Consider the following 19,287-nt stretch of genomic DNA (forward strand, 5'->3'; position numbering starts at 1 on the left):
TTTTGTCAGAATACAGAAGTATCATAAAATTTCACTTGTGCTTTGACAGTAGCGTATGCTTTTCACTGTGCGTTGAGACAGAGTATGCTCGAGATTTCTAGGATAAAGCAAGAGTGAATAGTTGGCCAGTCTCTCTGTTGAGGGTTTCTTGACTCTTGTAATGTCTGCCCAGTATTAGCATTGATAATACTTCTGCCCAGTATTAGCATTGATAAGTTTTTTGATCTCATTTCTTCTAACCTTACCTCAGGGTTACTTTTTAAAACATCTACACCATCAGATAATTATTGGTGACCTTGTAATGTGTAGCCTTGGCTGTTTTTAAAAATCGGATTTTTTTTTTTAGCAGTAGTACAAAAAAAAGTACTAGCCTTTTTGGTTTAAAAATGCATAGAGGCTTATTGCTTGTCCCTGATCAATTAATTTTGATCCTTTTTTTCAGGTTGGTGTAATTGTGATGTATTCAGTTAGGACATAATTCAATGTTGATTCTAGATTTACATCTGAAAGATAGCTCTCAGCTTCAGTTCAGCAATTTCATGTAGGAAGAATGTAATTTTTCCAAGCCAGGTGGATTTAGACACTGCCTTTAGTTTGGTCAGATAGCCAGAAATATTAGGGCAATTCTGTGTCTTCTGTGCTTGCCTCACATTGTACAGTGTGAATGGTTCTCCTTGGCTCTGTGGGTTCCTCTTATTTGTAACTGAGGCACATTGATAGGACAGGTGCTTGGTGTATCTTTAGATTTGTACTCTTAAGAAAATAGAAATTCTAATGTGATTAATTCTTATCAAAGTTTGTAAATTTACTGTGAAATTGTCATTAATTCTCCTAGGTAGCCCTGTCATTTTTGAAAATCTGGTTTTACATTGACCTCAAGGCTGTAGAGTAGTGGAAAGTAAGGATAGACTTTAGTTACTTCTCTTTAGTACACGTCTACCTTAATGTAAAAATGTGCATTTCCTTGAATAATGTACAATGTCATACCTTCCCTCATTTTGTGGGAAAGGGGGATGTAGTTTTACATTTAATATATTCAGTAAGAATAATCTTGAGTGAACCACTGGTGTTCCATCTGTTCATTAGTTTGAGTCTCTTAAGTCAAAAAAGACTCTTGATCTGAGGAAGTAGCATAGTAAATCTGTGATCTTATAGTTTGCCTATATTTAAAAGTAAACTACATTTTCATATGCTGCTTCAGCTACTTCCAGAAATTCTATAAAGACATAATGGTTAAGGTCTTGTAAATGTCAAGGAAATGTTCCATCCTCATCACATCTTTCATTTCAGAATGTGGAGTGGTGAGGCCGTAGGCAATGGCTCACGCCTGTAATCCCAGCACTTTGGGAGGCCGAGGCGGGCAGATCACTTTGAGGTCAGGAGTTTGAGACCAGCCTGGCCAACATGGTGAAACCCTGTCTCTACTAAAAATGCAAAAATTAGCTGGGTGTGGTGGCAGGTGCCTGTAGTCCCAGCTGCTTGGGAGGCCGAGGTAGGAGACTTGCTTGAACCGGGAGGCCGAGGTTGCAGTGAGGTGAGATCCTGTCACTGCACTCCAGCCTGGGAGACAGGGTGAGACTCCATATCAAAAAAAAAAAAAAAAAAGAGAAAACGTGGGGTGGTGAATCTTTTTTGCAGAGTCCCCTGTATAAAATCCTCGTAAATGATGCTGTGGAAGCTGGGCCCATGAGCCTTCTCCCTTGACTTGAATGAACTATTGAAACTTTTTTGTTGACTAGAGATACTTTATCTGTGGCAGTGAATGCAAATTTTCCTTATTGAGATCAGCTTTTAAAATTCTCTCTCTTTTTTTTTTTTTTTGGAGACGGAGTTTTGCTCGTTGCCCAGGCTGGAGTGCAATGGTGCGATCTTGGCTCACTGCAACCTCCGCCTCCCAAGTTCAAGCAGTTCTCCTGCCTCAGCCTCCCAAGTAGCTGGGATTACAGGCATGCGCCACCATTCCCTGCTAATTTTGTATTTTTAATAGAGACGGGGTTTCACCATGTTGGTCAAGCTGGTCTCGAACTCCTGACCTCAGGTGATCTGCCCGCCTCGGCCTCCCAAAGTGTTGGTATTACATGCGTGAGCCACTGCGCCCAGCCTAACGTTCTTAATAGGCAGTTAGGTTGTAGTTCATTTTAGCTGATCAATTAAACTTTTTTTTTTTTTTTTAATGTTTTAGTTATCAGGGGGGTCCAGCTTTGGCCTGAGGTTGTGCATTGGCCATTTCTGCTCTAAACCAGTAGTAGTCAGACTTAAAACATGCACACACCTGTGCACACAGCAGCAACTAGAAAGCCTTGAGAGAGAAATACGCAGGATTTCAAAATGTAAAGCAGATAAAAGGAGTAAAGCTGTTTTGTAGAAGGAAGAATAGGCAGTTGTTGAAGTCCTGCCTGATCAGTTTTCCTCTCATCCTCACTACTAGGAAGCCTTTGAAGCATCACTGAACAGTAGGTCTTGGAGAAATTTTTGCTGTAGACCTGCTCTATCTTAACAGGTAGCTGCCAGCCACATGTGACTGTTCAGCACTTGAAATGTGGCTGCTGTGACTGAGAAACTGAACGTTAAATTTTACTTAATCTAAATTTAGATAGCCATATGCAGCTGATGGCTACTGTATTAGACAGCACAGATGCCCAGGGACATTTACATCATTGTATAAAGTTGTGTTGGATGGCACTACTCTAGACTTTCCTTTAATTGAACTTTTACGGCCTGAGGACCCCACTCATGTGATTTGACGTGGTATTAGTTGCTGCTTCAGAAGAGGGTCAGGATAGACTTTGGGAATTTGAGGAGCAATTGGAGTACTAGTACTTTATATTTGTGCTGATTTGAGTCTGGGCCTGTGTAGTGTTGTCATAGGTGCTTTTTTTTTTTTTTTTTTAATAATCTGAGAGTGATAAACCAATATGTAAGTTACATGTTTACAAGTTGATTATAGAGTTGTGGATTCCACAAAACTCATTATAGGTGATAGGAATATAACTCCTAGGTAAAAACAAAAACAAAACAAAACAAACAAAAACAAATAGGTAGTCTCTTTACACAGCAGTCCCTATTTCATGTGAACTTTTACTAAAATAATAATTTTCTTGAATTAAATTCAAGCTTGCATTAGGTTTGACAGTCCATAAAGTTGAACACATCAATGTTTTCTGTTTGCTTTTGTTTAAAAGAAATCACCCATCATTCTCCATGAGGGCCAACCTAGGTTTCCAGTTGGCAGTGTCTTTCCTTACTAGCTTACGCTTTGGAAAGAACATAGTTATAGTGATAATTGAAAAATCTGTTTTTAAAAAATTGGCTTTTATATATTTTAATTTTTTTGAGGTTTTCTGTTATCCCAGTTACTAATGAATTATTTATTTGACTAAAATTCTGCTGTTTTTTTCTCTGCCTTGTAGTATGTTTGAACATACATTGCTAAAAATCTGGGTCTCCATAGAGGATTGCTTCCAGGACCCTCCTGCAGGGACCAGAATCTGAGAATGCTGAAGTCCCTTATATAAAATGGTGTAGAATTTGTTTTATGCACGTTTTATTGTTATTCTTAAATTGTCTCTAGATTACTTAATATCTAATACAATGTAAATAGTTGTTATTCTGTATTGTTTTAGAAATGATGAGAAAAAGTCTGTACATGTTCAGTACAGTCACAGTTTTTTCCTGAACATTTTTTATCCATGGTTGGTTTAATCCATGTATTTGGAACCCACAGATAAGGAGGATTGACTGTACAGTGATTTTATATTATTTCTAGTGGGACCTTAGATGTTGTAGATGAGGCAGCACCATCATGTTTAAAGTATGTTACGTTGAAATAATTAACTTTGGTTTTCTTTTGAAATAAAAATTCACATAGGTATTTGGGGAATATTTTGTATTTCCCTGCAGTTTGAAGATTTGAAATTTCTCTTCCCTCCATACATTTTAAAAGTGCAATCTACATTTGCATTCTACATTTAATCACTATCTGTCCTTGACTTCAACTTTGTGAAATTTTTTTTTTTTTTGAGACAGAGTCTGGCTCTGTCGCCCAGGCTGGACTGCAGTGGCCGGATCTCAGCTCACTGCAAGCTCTGCCCCCCGGGTTTATGCCATTCTCCTGCCTCAGCCTCCCGAGTAGCTGGGACTCCAGGCGCCCGCCGCCTCGCCCGGCTAGTTTTTTGTATTTTTTAGTAGAGACGGGGTTTCACCGTGTTCGCCAGGATAGTCTCGATCTCCTGACCTCGTGATCCGCCCGTCTCGGCCTCCCAAAGTGCTGGGATTACAGGCTTGAGCCACCGCGCCCGGCCAAAATTTTTTTTAACCATTCTTTTTCACATTTCCCTTCCTACTGGCCTTCCAGATGAACTGCCAAGTTTAGCAGTCTTTTCTCAATGATCATACCTTCTTCAGTGTTTGCTGTTATTATACTGTCTTTATCTAAATTTCTTAAAATGAGACAGACGCAAGTTAGGCCCATTCTTCCTACTGTAAACAGATGAAAATGTTGGATAAAATATAAAACAAGTTTTCTCTTATGTATATAGGTTATCTTAAAGGGGGAGAAAAAGTGCCCAGGTTCTAGAAACTTAGAAAAATCAGTCAACTTTAAGGACAGTCTGGCTGTGGGGCATTTACTAGAGATAAGATTCAGTAGCTGGGGCTGAGATTATAATACCATTCAATGAAAGGAGACAGAACTCTGGAAACTCTGTGCTTAAAAAAATTAAAAAATAAACAGTGTTCTCATATCATTGAAACATCTAGGGCTTCTGGGAGAAAGAAGCCTCAGACCTCTCTATGGAGGAACTGGAAAAACAGGCTTTCAATGGACTTAAATATCACAGCAAAGCAAGGCAGGGTCAATGAAAACAGATCTATAGCTGCATGTGGAATAGTGAATTTTTATATACGTAATACATGACTGCAATCCAAAATTCAGGGATACGCAGTGAAGAGTCTCTTTACCGGTCTGTTCTTTGCCATACAGTTGCCAATCTCAAAGTTTTGGGATCACAGGCGTGAGCCACTGTGCCTGGCCAGATGTGTGAATATATCATCAGTCCTCTGTTGAACGTTTAGATGATTTCCAGTTTTGTGGTATTAAAAACAATGCAACAAGAAGTAACTTCATTTATATAGCATTTTGCTCCTTTGCAGGTTTGTCTGTAAGATAGATTGCTAGGAGTAGTTCAAAGAATATCTACATTTGTAATTTATTTTGGAGAATGTGTTTCATTCATTTTTTCGAATAACACATGCACATGGTATAAAAGTGAAAGAGAACAGAGTAGTAAATACTGAGAAAAGTAAGTCTCCTTCACATCTCCTATAAATACTGAGAAAAGTAAGTCTCCTTCACATCTCCTATCTCCTGGTGCCCAGTTGTGCTTTCCAGAAATGTAATCACTGTTACTAGCTTCTCATTTATCCTTCTAGAGTTGCTCTGTCCAGTATGATAGCTACTAGTCACATGTGGCTATTGAACTCTTGGAATTGAGATGGACCACAAGCGTTAAATACACACTAATTTTCTAACAGTACAAAAACAGAATGTTAAATATTTCAGTGGTTTTTAATACCGATTGCAAATTGAAATAGTATTTTGGATATATTGGGTTAAATTAGTAAAATTATTAAATTATTTCGTCTTGTAATTCCTGTTGTGATGGCATCAGGAAATGGGATCTTCGGGAGATAATGAGCCCTCATGAACGGGATTAGTGCCTTCATGAAAGAGACCCTTGTTAGCATTCTGTCCTCCATGTGTAGAAACCTGAAAAAAGCGGCAGTCTGCAACCCAGAAGAGGGCCCTTACTTGGAACCTAACCATGCTGATACCCTGATCTCGGACTTGCAGCCCCCGGAACTGTGAGAAATAAATTTCTGTTGTTTATAAGCCACATAGTCAATAGTACTTTGTTATAGCAGCCTGAACTGACTAAAGCACACCTGTTTTCACTTTTTAAATATGGCTGATAGAAAATTTAACAGTATATGGTTTGCATCCTGTTTCTGTTGAATAGCACTGGTCTAAATAAATCCATACATATATAAATATGTACAAATATAAGAATTCCTCTTATTTAAAATTTTTTTCTTTTGCATTGTAATCTTTGGAATCAGAAATCTGCTGAGATGTTGGTAAAGAGTGGTTAAAAACTGTTCTTTATGGCCCCATCAATCACCGTTATCCATTTGTCATTATAGCTCTCATCAGTGAAGGTTATGCTTCCATTGACATTTACGGTGTTCATTTTGGAGAGAAGATGCCATTGTTTTGGCTTCGTCTTTTTTTAACTTGCTCCGATTTGCACTGGTTGCCTCTACACCTAGTACACAGCAGTCATACTGAGATTCCCCCTCACCAGCATATTAGGGATTGCCTTCATTTTCTCTTCTTTGTTAGATCTCCCGTTGTTTCTTTATGTGTGCGTATATGTATATGTGTGTGTGTGTGTGTGTGTGTGTGTGTGTATTTTTTGAGACAAGGTCACACTCTGTTGTCCAGTTGGAGTGTAGTAGGGTGATCATGGCTCACTACAGCCTTGCACTCCTGGGCTCAAGTGTAGATCGTATTCCTTTTTGTTTTACTAGTATCTCGTTTTGATGAGACATATTCTTCAGGACCTTCCTGGAGAGGGTGTTGGCGCGGGGAGGAAGGGGCGGGGGCGGTAAATACTTGGAGATATTGCATGTCTGAAAATGCCTTTGTTCTGGGTAACATAAGTCTAGGTTGGAATTTTTTTTTTTGAAAAATTATGAAGTCCAGGATTACGAAGCCATTGCTCTCTTGACTTTATTTAGTGTACTGTTGACAAAACCAAAGCCGTTTTGATTGTTTTCTGTATAACCTTTTTATTTTTTCCCCTCCTTGGAAACTTCAGGCCCTTTTTTTGTCCTTCTCATTCTGGTTTCGCTACAATGGGCCTTCATGTAGGTTTGTTTTCATTTATTTTACTGGGGTCTTGATGGGCCCTTTCCATCTGGAAACTCCCATCTTTCAGTTCAGGGGCTTTTTCTTAATTTATCTGTTTGACTCCCCTACTCTGCATCTCTGTATTTGGAATTGCTGTTGGGACATTGGACCTCTGGAACCAGCCTTCCAATTTTTTTCGCTTTTTCTCTACTGTTTCCCGTCTTTCTTTTCTCATTTCTGGAAGATTTCTTCTACTTTATCTTCTAGCACTTCTATTGATTTTTCCCCCCTATTTCTGCTGTCATGAGCTATCAAGCTACGCAAAAGCTGGTCAGGTCTCTGAATGCTGCGTTTGAGAGCATGCTGCTCTTTCTTCAGAGTTGCTGAGTCTTGTTTCTCTGGCCATACTGATGTTTTAAAAATGTTTTCTTTCTCTGTGTAGTCTTTTCTTGAAGCTGATTTTTTTCTGGTTTTGTTTGACGTTTTTCCTCAGATAAAGTAATTCTTAAGAAGTGGGGATCTAAAAAGCTGATCAAAAACTGAACGTGTGGGTGAAACTTGTCTCCTTTCTGTTTCAATGGAGAGGGATCTGAGCAGGCTGTTTGTTGGTAAACTCCCAGTATTAGCATCTGTGTGCCTTTCCTCCTGGCTTGGTCGGGTACCCTGGTGAAGTCTTTTGATCTGAATAACTGGGCAGAGGTCTGGCTGCTAGTATTTGGGAACCAGAACCCAGTGGAGGAAGGGGTTTGGGAGTTGACATTTAGCATAGTGTGCTTATGTTCATTGACACGCTCTTTTCTTTCTATTTATACCCAGGCCATCTCCTAGTCCAGAGATTGTTGTTTTCCCCTTTGCAGAAAGTAAACGTTGAGGCAGAGGATTAGTTAACCAGAGACAGTAAGGGGCGCAAATCTAAGAACTGAATTCTTTTCTACAAACCTCTAACAAGTACCACCTATTACTCCTTCCCCCGCCTGGCCCTCAGTTCTTGCCGTGACTTGCTGTTGGTTCCTTAACATTTTGAGGATTTCTGTGTTAATCGTTTGTTTTCAGCTTTCCCTACAGCTAGTCTAGTTAGTAGTTTCTGATCTGTTCAATTACTACTCACCCATTTTCCAGCCATTAAAAGTTTGCTTCTGTTTTCTCCTTACCTCTTCTCCCTATCATGAGGTTTCTGCTTTTTAAAAATTCCCTTGGACGGGCGTGGTGGCTCATGCCTGTAATCCTAGCACTTTGGGAGGCTGAGGCAGGAGGATCGCTTGAGTCCAGGAGTTAAAGCCTGGGCAACGTAGGGAGAACCCATCTCTTAAAAAAAAAATTCTTTATTATGGTTTTTAATAGACTGTTTTCACCTGCAATGCAATGATAAGTTAAAGTTTTCCATGAAAAATTTTTTACCGATAACTCTCCAAAAGAATTGAAATAGAATAATGTGTAACTCCAAGTCAGTGGGGATGAGGGGTAAATGAAGAGAATTTGATCACTCCAATATAAGGCAGGGAAGAAGAAAAAAGTAAAGAAAAATGGATAGATATTAGAAAACACAAAATAAGATGGTAGAAAATAAGCTCAAGTATCTCCATAAACTCAATAGGTAATTTCAGATTAAACTTGCTGGCTAAAGGAGATCAAAAATTTAAAAAATCCAGCCAGCTGTATTTTACAAGTGAAGATACTCCTAAAAGTATGATGACATAGTTTAAAAGCAAAGGAATGGAAAAGAGATACTAGGTATCTCTTTTCCATTGGAAGAATTGGAAGAATTACGGGGATAAATCAAATCTGTAATCGTAGTAGAAAATTTTAATGTATCTCTCAGTAATTTATGAAAAGGTAGGTAAGTAGATTTAAAAAACTACAAGGTTATAAAGGATTAGAAGAGTACAATTAGCAAGCACCCAACAATTACAGGAGATACATTCTGTAAGGAGAATCGCTTGAACCCATGAGGCAAAGATTGCAGTGAGCTGAGATCGCACCACTGCACTCTAGCCAGGGCGACAGGGCGAGACTCCATCTCAACAACAACAACAAAAATAGTACCTTTGGTTTAGTGTATGTAACTAAGTTGAAAAGAGTGCCAAGATTGATAGAGGAGGAAAAAAATGGACAAATATATTGGAAATGAAGAGGTGGTGTAACTGCAGACAAATTGAGATTTTAAAACTGCAAGAATACTGTGAACAGTTTTATTTCTTTAAATTTGGAAACAGGTAAAGTGGACAATTTCTAGCAAAATAAATTACACAGTTGGCTTAATAAGAATTAGAAACTTCACTAGATTATGATTTAAAAACTTAAAAGTCGGCCGGGCACGGTGGCTCTCGCCTGTAATCCCAGCACTTTAGGAGGCTGAGGTGGGCGGATCACGAGGTCAGGAGATCGAGACCATTCTGGCTAACACGATGAAACCCCGTCTCTACTAAAAATACAAAAAAAATCAGCCGGGCCTGGTGGCGGGTGCCTGTAGTCCTAGCTACTTGGGAGGCTGAGGCAGGAGAATGGCGTGAACCTGGGAGGCGAAGCTTGCAGTGAGCCGAGATAGTGCCACTGCACTCCAGCCTGGGCGACAGAGCAATACGCTGTCTCAAAAAAAAAAAAATAAATAAATAAAATAAAGTCATGTTGGAAATATACCAGACTGGGCGTGGTGACTACCACTTCGGGAGGCTGAGGTGGGTGGATCACTTGAAGTCAGCAGTTCGAGACCAGCCTGGCCAACATGGTGAAACCCCATCTCTATCAAAAATACAAAAATTAGCAAAGCGTCGTTTCAGGCGCCTGTAATCCCAGCTAATCAGGTGACTGAGGCAGGAGAATCACTTGAACCCAGGAGGCAGAGGTTGCAGTGAGACAAGACTGTGCCACTGCACTCTAGCCTCGGCAACAGAGTGAGATTCTTTCTCAAAACAAAACAAAATAAATATACCTGTACCAATATAAAATTTTAAGTCCTCAAGGAAAACACCAGACTACAAATGAAAACCCCATATGGACAAGTGCAACCAAACATGAGGAATTAAATCTTATACAAAATGTTACAGAAAAATTACTTTGCAAGGCTACTATAATCTTGATACCCCAACCAGATAGTGTGAGAAGGGGATATAGGCTGCATTCTCACCAATGAACATGGCAATAAAAATTGTAGTTTGTAAAATGTTAGCATTTACTCAAAACAAAAATACCATAACTAGTTAGGATTTGTCTCAGGAATGCAGTGATGATTAAACATTAGAAAACTCGTAAATGAAATTCATCATGTTAACACATTAAAGGAGAAAAGTCATATAACTTTGGACAACGGGAAAGCATATGATAACATTTAGTGTTTGTTCGTGACAAAAATTCTTAGAAAACGAATACAAGAGAACTTTTGAAAGAGTGTTAAAAAAAACACAGAGTACTGACAGCATAATTCCATCTATATGAATTTCTAGAACAGGTAAAATTAATACTCAGTGATAGAAGTCAGTAGTTGCCTGGGATGGGGAGGGTGGATTGACTGAAGAGGGACATAAGGAGACATCTGAGATGCTGGAAATGTTGTCTTGTCTGGGATGGTGGTTACGTGAGTGTAAACATTTGTTAGAATTATTGATTTCGTGCTCACTCATGGCTCACGACCCTCAGTTTAGAGAAATTGTAGAGTGCAGCGTATGGTGAAATGTCTCATCTAGCTAAGTGTGTGTATATACTAGCTTGCAGTGTAAAATGTACTTTTCACTGTGGGACTTTTTTTGGTTAAAAAGTTTGAAAGCTTCTGCCCTAGAAGAGCTTTTACATAGTATAAAATGATATATGCCAGCGTATTCGTAGCAGGTTGTGAGAGAGGAAAATTGGAAACCTAACTGGTCATCCAGAGTGAATGGACAATGAACTGTGCTAGTCATAAAATGGAATTCCATGTGACAGCTAAAATGAATGAACTTAGGATTTAGGATTATATATGTATCAGCATGTACTGAACAGTATCAAACTTTCATATAAGTTTATAAAATGTACAGAACTGTATTGTATGGATACAATATGTAGCAAAACTGTTAAATGACCATGGGGGAACATGGGGATAGTGATTATCTCTGAGAAGCAAGGGGGAGGGAAATGGTATCAAAAAGGAATACATAGGGGGCTTTAGCTGTATCCATATCTTGTCTTATTTCTTATATCTGATCAAGTACTGCAAAATGCTAAGATATGACAGCTAGATGGAAAGTACAAGAGTGTTCGGTATGATATTTTTGTATAATATAAGTCTCCATTTACAATAAAAACCAAGATACCTGGAGAAATAAGGAAATTTAACAAGATGTAAGTTTTTTTATGGAGAAAATTATGCAGCTTATCAATAGATAATAAATAAATGGAAATATTCATTTGCATAGTAGGAGTACTTGATATCATAAATATGTTTTCCATAAACTAATATAAATTCATTGCACTTCCAGTCAAAATCCTATAGGATTTTTGTAGAACATGCTAAACTTAAAGTAACCAGCAATACTACACATCTGAAAAGTAAGGAAGGAGGATCACCCTGGCAAATATCAAGACTAACTAGAAAGCAGTAGTAATTAATATTCTCTTACATTGATGTTAAGTGTGAACAAATAACAGAATAGAAAGTGTGCGATCAGTACTTTATTTAGTATGAATTTGCTATGCGACAGAAGTAGCATTATGACTTAGCAAAAGGTAAACTTGAATACACAGGCTGTCCTTATGAGAGATGGTTAGATCACTGTCTCACCTCTTAAAACCAAATTTCTGATCTTTCTTTTAGAAACTTTATTTGAAAAGTAAAACTGAAGTGTCCATAAGAATATCTAGAGGGGATTCTCTGTATTGCTTTGGGGTATTTATTTGTGCCTCACATTCCTCATTTGTAAATAATAGTACCTACCCCAGTTGGTTCTTAGGATTTGGAATTCTTGCTTACTGGACTGTTAGTCTTAAGCACTCAGTAAATGTTTCCTACCATATTTAGAGGCAGAGCAAGATTTCTTTGAAAAGAGGCAAGGTAGTGCCATAAAAGATTTTTAATTAAAATATAACTTTATGTGTTCCAAAAGACAATATAAAATGAAAAGTCATTCTAAGGATTTAGAGATTTTTTTGTAATACATACTCAGTGATAGAGTTATGTCAGAATAAAAACAGAAAAGGACCACATAATTGAGGACTCTGCAAAGAATATGTACTGTTTAATTAAATGTGCAGAGAATGCTATTTGTCAACCTTCAGTATAGAGTTAATAACTTGAAGGCTTTACTACAAGTTCAGGATAATTAGACCTCTTACCTTATTGAAACTTTTCGGTGAGTAATCTTAGAATCCTAATTTTACTAAGATATCATTTGGTAAGCTGACTTGTTCAACTGTAAAGATAAAGTCTTTGTGTTCTTTTGAAATCTGCATTATGTAAGTATCACTTATTGCTGGAATTAGAATTAGTGTCTGAACTTAGATTTCAGTTCTGCAGATGTTGAACATTTATTTCAGTAGAGAATTTGCTGCCACACCATTGAAGGAAATCTGTATATTCTGTAAATGACTCATTCATATTTTGATGGCAACTTGATCATAAGTCTAGTTTTCTTTTTTGTGTTTCATTTGTTTTTAACCTGGAACACATCGTTATCTGTTCCTTGTCAACCTACATTCAGTCTATTTACACTTCAAAAATATTGGCTAAAAATACTTCAGTTTTTAAAATAAAAGTTTAACTGAGATGTATTATCAGCATTACTTAACAACAAATGCTATTTTATTTTATTTTTATTTTTATTTATTTATTTTTTTTTGAGACGGAGTCTCGCTGTGTCGCCCAGGCTGGAGTGCAGTGGCGCGATCTCGGCTCACTGCAAGCTCCGCCTCCCGGGTTCACGCCATTCTCCTGCCTCAGCCTCCCGAGTAGCTGGGACTACAGGCGCCCACAACCGCGCCCGGCTAATTTTTTGTATTTTTTTAGTAGAGACGGGGTTTCACCGTGGTCTCGATCTCCTGACCTTGTGATCCGCCCGCCTCGGCCTCCCAAAGTGCTGGGATTACAGGCGTGAGCCACCGCGCCCGGCCAAATGCTATTTTATTACATAATTTTAAAAATTTCCAGAGATACTAGACAGATGTCAGCCAGCTGTGGTTACTGAGACATGCAAAGGTAAGGCTGGTAATAAGTGTTCACTTAGTTCCAAAATGGTTTTAACTCCTCTTGGAAGACATGGGACACTGAAATCACGTGGCAGTACCAGGTCATGTGGCCATTCAGATGACCTAGAATAGGCTTAACTTAAGGTAGTTTCATTTCAGTGAAGAAAAAATACTGTAAAGGTTTTATAGAAAACTTTTAGGAATACAGCTTAACTCATAAGAAACATTTCTCCTGACAAAAGTGTAACAGAAGCTGGGCACGGTGGCTCATGCCTGTAATCCCTGCGCTTTGGGAGGCCGAGGCAGATGGATCATCTGAGAGGTCTGGAGTCCAAGACCAGCCCGGCCAATATGGTGAAACCCCGTCTCTACTAAAAATACAAAAAATTAGCCCGGCGTGTTGGCACCTGCCTGTAATCCCAGCTACTCCAGAGGTTGAGGCAGGAGAATTGCTTGAACCCAGGAGGCGGAGGTTGCAGTGAGTCAGGTCACGCCATTGCACTCCAGCCTGGGCAACAAGAGTGAAACTCCGTCTCAAAAGAAAGTGTTACAGAAACAATTTACTCTCATTCCTCCTAATGCTGGAAATCACTTTTATTTTTGCTGTTTATACAGAAGCTTCATTTTTTATTCATTTTTTTAAGCTAAATTCTTATGAATGGAGTAATTGAACAAAAGATATAGATATTCTAGAGAGATTCTTAAATTTTGCTTTTTCTATCAGTTTTTCGCAAGGAACAGAGATATTACTCATGTTAACTCAAAAAGAGGTTTTGTTCTGAGGATATAATTGTGGAGCTGGAACAGGCCTGGACAGTCCTCAGAAACCAAGCCTAGAGATTGGCCGCTCTGCTTTTCTTCAAGACACCAGTTGTCTCAGCCTAGCCCCGGCACACACCCTTACTTGTACATTGATTGCTATCTCCCGAGTCTACTGTATTTTATGCTGCCTCCTGGCCATGTGATGAACGTAGTTACTTACATAAAGGCATGTATAAAACTGACCCTTTAGCCTTCAGGGTTGTTTCTCTTTCCTCATTCCAAATAGTGATTAATGTACCATTACATGCTACTCAATTACATTAGGTAGTTGGTCACATTAGTTGTGTTTCAATCCTTTTCCCTAAACTGCACATCCAGTAGATCAGCAAAATGCAGATTGTCACTGAAATAAATGAAGTAATCCTCCTATCATTAGCAGTAATTTCTGTCTTCAGCTTTTTAATCTGCACTGGTCTTATTTTCCCCTCATCTTCTACCACAGTGCTTCCTGTGCACCATATTTTAGTGATAACCTAAATTTTTCATCTCTCCTAGAACATTTCCTGTCTTTAGAAAACATGCTGAACTTCCCACCTGGTGTACTCTCTCTCTTAATACTTGTGCTCTGGTGTCAACTTCAGTGACACCTTTCCTTTCCAAAGGTTAAATTAATCCTGTTCTCTGTGCTAGGATAAAACTGTGCTGCATACTACAGTGTCTGTAGTTGGCTCCTCTAGAGCATATTTTGTGGCACAGAGTAGGATTCCAACAGGGGCCAAAGGTAGCCAGGTACACTTTTTGCTGCCCAATAGTCCCAGGTTTTTAGTTGGTAGATTATTACGTGTGTGTGATGGAGTTTTGTGTATTTGCTTTATTTTATCAAGTTACATACTACAGTGCTTATTTGTGTGTCATATTACAGTTTAACTGGGCTACTGTTAAGTTCACTGTTGCTCTTTTATTTGCATTACAATTCCCTAGTTATGCGTAAACCTCACTTTCCCACCATTTCTACTATATTGCTAAAGAAAGGTACATAATCCTATTATTGACTCCTTTCAAATTTTTAGTGTTTGAACCCTAGTTGGACCCCCAGGGTTGCCGATGCAGTATTGTTCTGTGGCGTTCCATACATCCCTAAAAAGGGTTGGCATGCTATGTTGCCTCTTCCTGGAGGGAGGCCTTGAGACCAGTCTCCTGAATTGAGCTTGAGGACGCATTAATTTTTTTTCTGTTTTGAGGGGTGTGAGTATGATTATATTAGGTTATGGCCATTCTTTTCTTTTTTTTTTTTTTTTTTTTTTGAGATGGAGTCTTGCTCTGTTGCCCAGGCTGGAGTGCAGCGGTGTGGTCTTGGCCCACTGCAACCTCTGCCTCCCGGGTTCTCCTGCCTCAGCCTCCTGAGTAGTTGGGAGTACGGGCACTTGCCACCATGCCCAGCTAAGTTTTGTGTTTTTAGTAGAGACGGGGTTTCACCATGTTGGTCAGGCTGGTTTTGAACTCCTGACCTCGTGATCCACTGGCCTCAGCCCCCACCTTGGCCTCCCAAAGTGCTGGAATTACAGGCGTGAGTCACCACATCCGGCAGTTAGGGCCATTATATTTTCTAACAAATTATACCAAGGGCTGAATATCTTCAGTTTGAGGACTTTTTTGAGAACATTCTTTTGATCATTTAAAGTTCTTTTTTGAGCTTTTACTTAGTTTCTTTTTTGGTAAATACACAGTTGACCCTTGAACAATGGGGTAGTTGGGATGCTGTCCTTCTGCACAGTGAAGAATCTGTATATAACTTTTGACTCTCTTAAAACCTATTACCTACTGTTGACTGGAAGCCTCACCAATACATAAACAGTTGATTAACCCATGTTTTGTATGTCACATGCATGATAAACTGTGTTCTTTAAGCTAGAGAAAAGAAACTAAGAAAATCATAAGGAAGAGAAAATACATATACTATTCACTTAGTGGAAGTGGATCATCATGAAGGTCTTCATCCTCATTGTCTTCACTCTGAGTAGGCTGAGGAGTAGTTGGTCATGCTGTCTCACAGGTGGAAGAGGCAGACTAGGAGTCAGGCACATTCAGTGTAACTTTATGAAAATAAGTAATTTTTGCCTGACTTTTTTGCATTTTCATTTCTCTGAAAATGTTTCTGTGTGGTACCAATCCTCCTTACACCTTTTGCTTTAGTTTCAGTGCCCATGGCATAGAAGAATCTGTGTTATAAGTCAAAAGCAGCCTTGAATAACTGAAACCATATATATATATAGCTAGATTGTCCTATGTCATTTGTTTTCTGGCACTGCTTCTTCTGCATGTTCTTCCTCATCTGGAGCTGATTTAGAAGCACTGATCTCCATTATGTTGTCTTCTGTTAATTCCTCTGATGTGGTGTCTGTTAGCCCTTGAATTTCTCTAAAAAGATCCGTATCTTGAAGCCCTTCACTCCCCCCTCCCCCCCCCTTTTTTTTTTTGCTATATCCACAGTCTCTTATGATTTCCTTGATAGGCTCTGGTGTAAATCCTGTGAAGTCAGGCATATCTGTACACTGTTTTCTCCAGTAGGAATGTGTCATTTTGGACTTGATGACTTTCGTGGCTTTTTTCTATAACAGCAATGGCATCTTCAATGGCGTAATCCTTCCACACTTTGGTGACACTCTATCAGAGTTCTTTTTCGTAGCATTGACAGTCTTTTCCATGGAGTACTGTGTGTAATAAGCCTTAAAGGTCCTTACGACTCCCTAATGTAGAGGCTGATTTAGAGATGTTATTAATGTCCTCTGGGACAAGTAGATAACTTTGACATATTTGGTGTTGGAATCATGGGGTTATGGGTTACTAGGGGCATTGTCCAATATCAAAAGAACTTTAAAAGGCAGTCCTTTACTGGCAGGGTACTTGACTTCAGGGACAAAGCATTGGTGGAACAAATCCAGAAAAAGGGCTCTGGCTGCCCTGGCCTTTTTGTTGTGGCAGCTGGTATTTATCTTTTCCCTTCAAGGATTGGAGGTCAGCAGCCTTATAGAGAAGGGCAGTCCTAATCATAAGCCTGACTGTATTTGCACAAAACAGTAGAGTTAGCCTGTCCTTTCCTACCTCAAATCCTGGTACTTGCTTCTCTTTTTGCTAATAAATGTCCTTTGTGGCATTTTTTTCCCCCTAGAATAGAGCACTTGTGTCTGCATTAAAATCCTGTTCAGGCAGACACTCTTTCTCAATGATTTTCTTAATGGCACCTGGGAACTCATCTACTTTGGTTGGCAGAAGCTCCTTTCCTGTTATCTTGACATTCCTTAAGCCACGCCTCTTTCTAAATTCTCAGACATCTTTTGCTTTCATTAAATTTTCCAGCTTTAGATCCTTCACTTTAATTTTGCTTTAAGTTGTCATATAATGACTGCGCTTTTTCTCAAACCATATGATAGTCTATAGGTACGCCTTTCTTTATAGCAATCCTGTACCCACATAAAACCTGCATTTTCAATATAAGATAAAAAGTTGTTTCACAGAAGGTGCAAGGTCTTCACACCTGCTGGCGTAGCTGCAGTGACAGCTTCACAAATTTCTTTTCTTTTAAACAGTAGTTCTTACACTGGATTCATTTATCTTGAAATGGCGGGCAACTGCAGCTGCAGACCTCAGTCTGCGGTACATACCAAGCAGTTGGAATTTTTCTTGTAATGTCATGGTTTTTCTCTGCTTCTTGGGAGCACTTTCAGCATCACTAGTGGTACATCATGTAGATCTCATGGTGTTAGTCAAGGCTTGTGGTCTTGCACTACACATGGTGAAAATTACATGAGCTATGTGAGAGATCACTTTTTACCGTGATACTCAATTTACTGGAGAGAAGAACTGCTCATGCAGACATGATTAGCCCCACTCAGTGGATACCCGCGATACTTCCGCTCACCGTGATAGCAACAGGAGGTGGCGATGAAATTATTACAGTAGTGCAGTATGTACTACCATTAATCTTGTGTAGTTACGATTTAATACTTCATCTGAATGTTTACATTTCTCTTGACTGTAAATGGCTCCACGTATGGTCTGTGTTTGTGTAAGTTTTGATCAATTTTAACTTTTTATAGTAGATTTTTGTATTTCATGGTGGTAAATGATAGGCTAGTATCTACATATCTTTTATGCATTTATAACATACCTTTTCTTAGTTTTTTTCAGTGTTTCTAGGCTACCTGGTTTTTCTGAGTTTTTTTTCAGATTGTCTCAGATCTCCAAGACATTTTGCAGTGTTTCTTGAATAAAATCTGTGTATAAGTGGACCTATACAGTTTAAACCCATGTTATCCAAGGATCAATTGTATAGCTGCTAGAACAACCATTTTGTCAGTGCCTCATGTAAGTTTGTGTTGGCTGTCATTTGGGCTCTCAATTTTTGTCCTTAAAACAATACCCCTTCCACCCTCCATCCGCGAACATTTGCCTACATGTACTTGCAGAGGCTATCTGCATGTACACTTCTGCATAGACCCTTCTAAGCTTACATCTTTGGTCACTTGCAACCTCCTGTCTTCTGAAATTTACAATGTGTGTTGACATGTTGAAGCTTTTGAGAAGTTCTTCAGTAAAGAAGTCTGTTTAGTTTATTTAGGAACTTCTTAATATGTTTGTCCAGCACCTTTTTAATTTTTTTGAATTGTAATTTACATTGCTAAAAAGCACAAACTTTATTTTTTAATTTTTTTTATTTTTCCCATCATTAAAAGTTTTTATTTTATTTTATTTTTTTATTTCTTTTTTTGTAGTTTTCAAGTCTTACTTAGCTTGCTTTCTTTTTTTTAAAATTAATTTATTATTATTATTATACTTTAAGTTCTAGGGTACATGTGCATAACGTGCAGGTTTGTTACATATGTATACTTGTGCCATGTTGGTGTGCTGCACCCATCAACTCGTCAGCACCCATCAACTCGTCATTTACATCAGGTATAACTCCCAATGCAATCCCTCCCCCCTCCCCCTTCCCCATGATAGGCCCCGGTGTGTGATGTTCCCCTTCCCGAGTCCAAGTGATCTCATTGTTCAGTTCCCACCTATAAGTGAGAACGTGGTGTTTGGTTTTCTGTTCTTGTGATAGTTTGCTAAGAATGATGGTTTCCAGCTGCATCCATGTCCCTACAAAGGACACAAACTCATCCTTTTTTATGGCTGCATAGTATTCCATGGTGTATATGTGCCACATTTTCTTAATCCAGTCTGTCACTGATGGACATTTGGGTTGATTCCAAGTCTTTGCTATTGTGAATAGTGCCGCAGTAAACATACGTGAAAGCACAAACTTTAAATGTTCAGTTCTGTGAGTGTTTTTGAGATAGAGTCTCACTGTCGCCCAGGCTGCTGGAGTGCAGTGGGACGATCTCGGCTCAGTGCAACCTCTGCCTCCTGGGCTCAGGTGATCCTTTCAAGTAGCTAGGACTATAGACATGCACATGGCTAAT

At 38.9% G+C, this 19,287-nt stretch overlaps 1 protein-coding gene across 4 annotated transcripts in view; it reads left to right on the top strand.

Annotated features, from left to right (window-relative positions):
- The window catches only part of LOC105489370 (SMAD family member 2), a 90,651-nt gene that overhangs the window by 4,562 nt on the left and 66,802 nt on the right, over positions 1 to 19,287 (top strand). The window lies entirely within an intron of this gene.

This window comes from Macaca nemestrina, chromosome 19 (genome assembly GCF_043159975.1).
Source record: "Macaca nemestrina isolate mMacNem1 chromosome 19, mMacNem.hap1, whole genome shotgun sequence".
Taxonomy (NCBI): domain Eukaryota; kingdom Metazoa; phylum Chordata; class Mammalia; order Primates; family Cercopithecidae; genus Macaca; species Macaca nemestrina.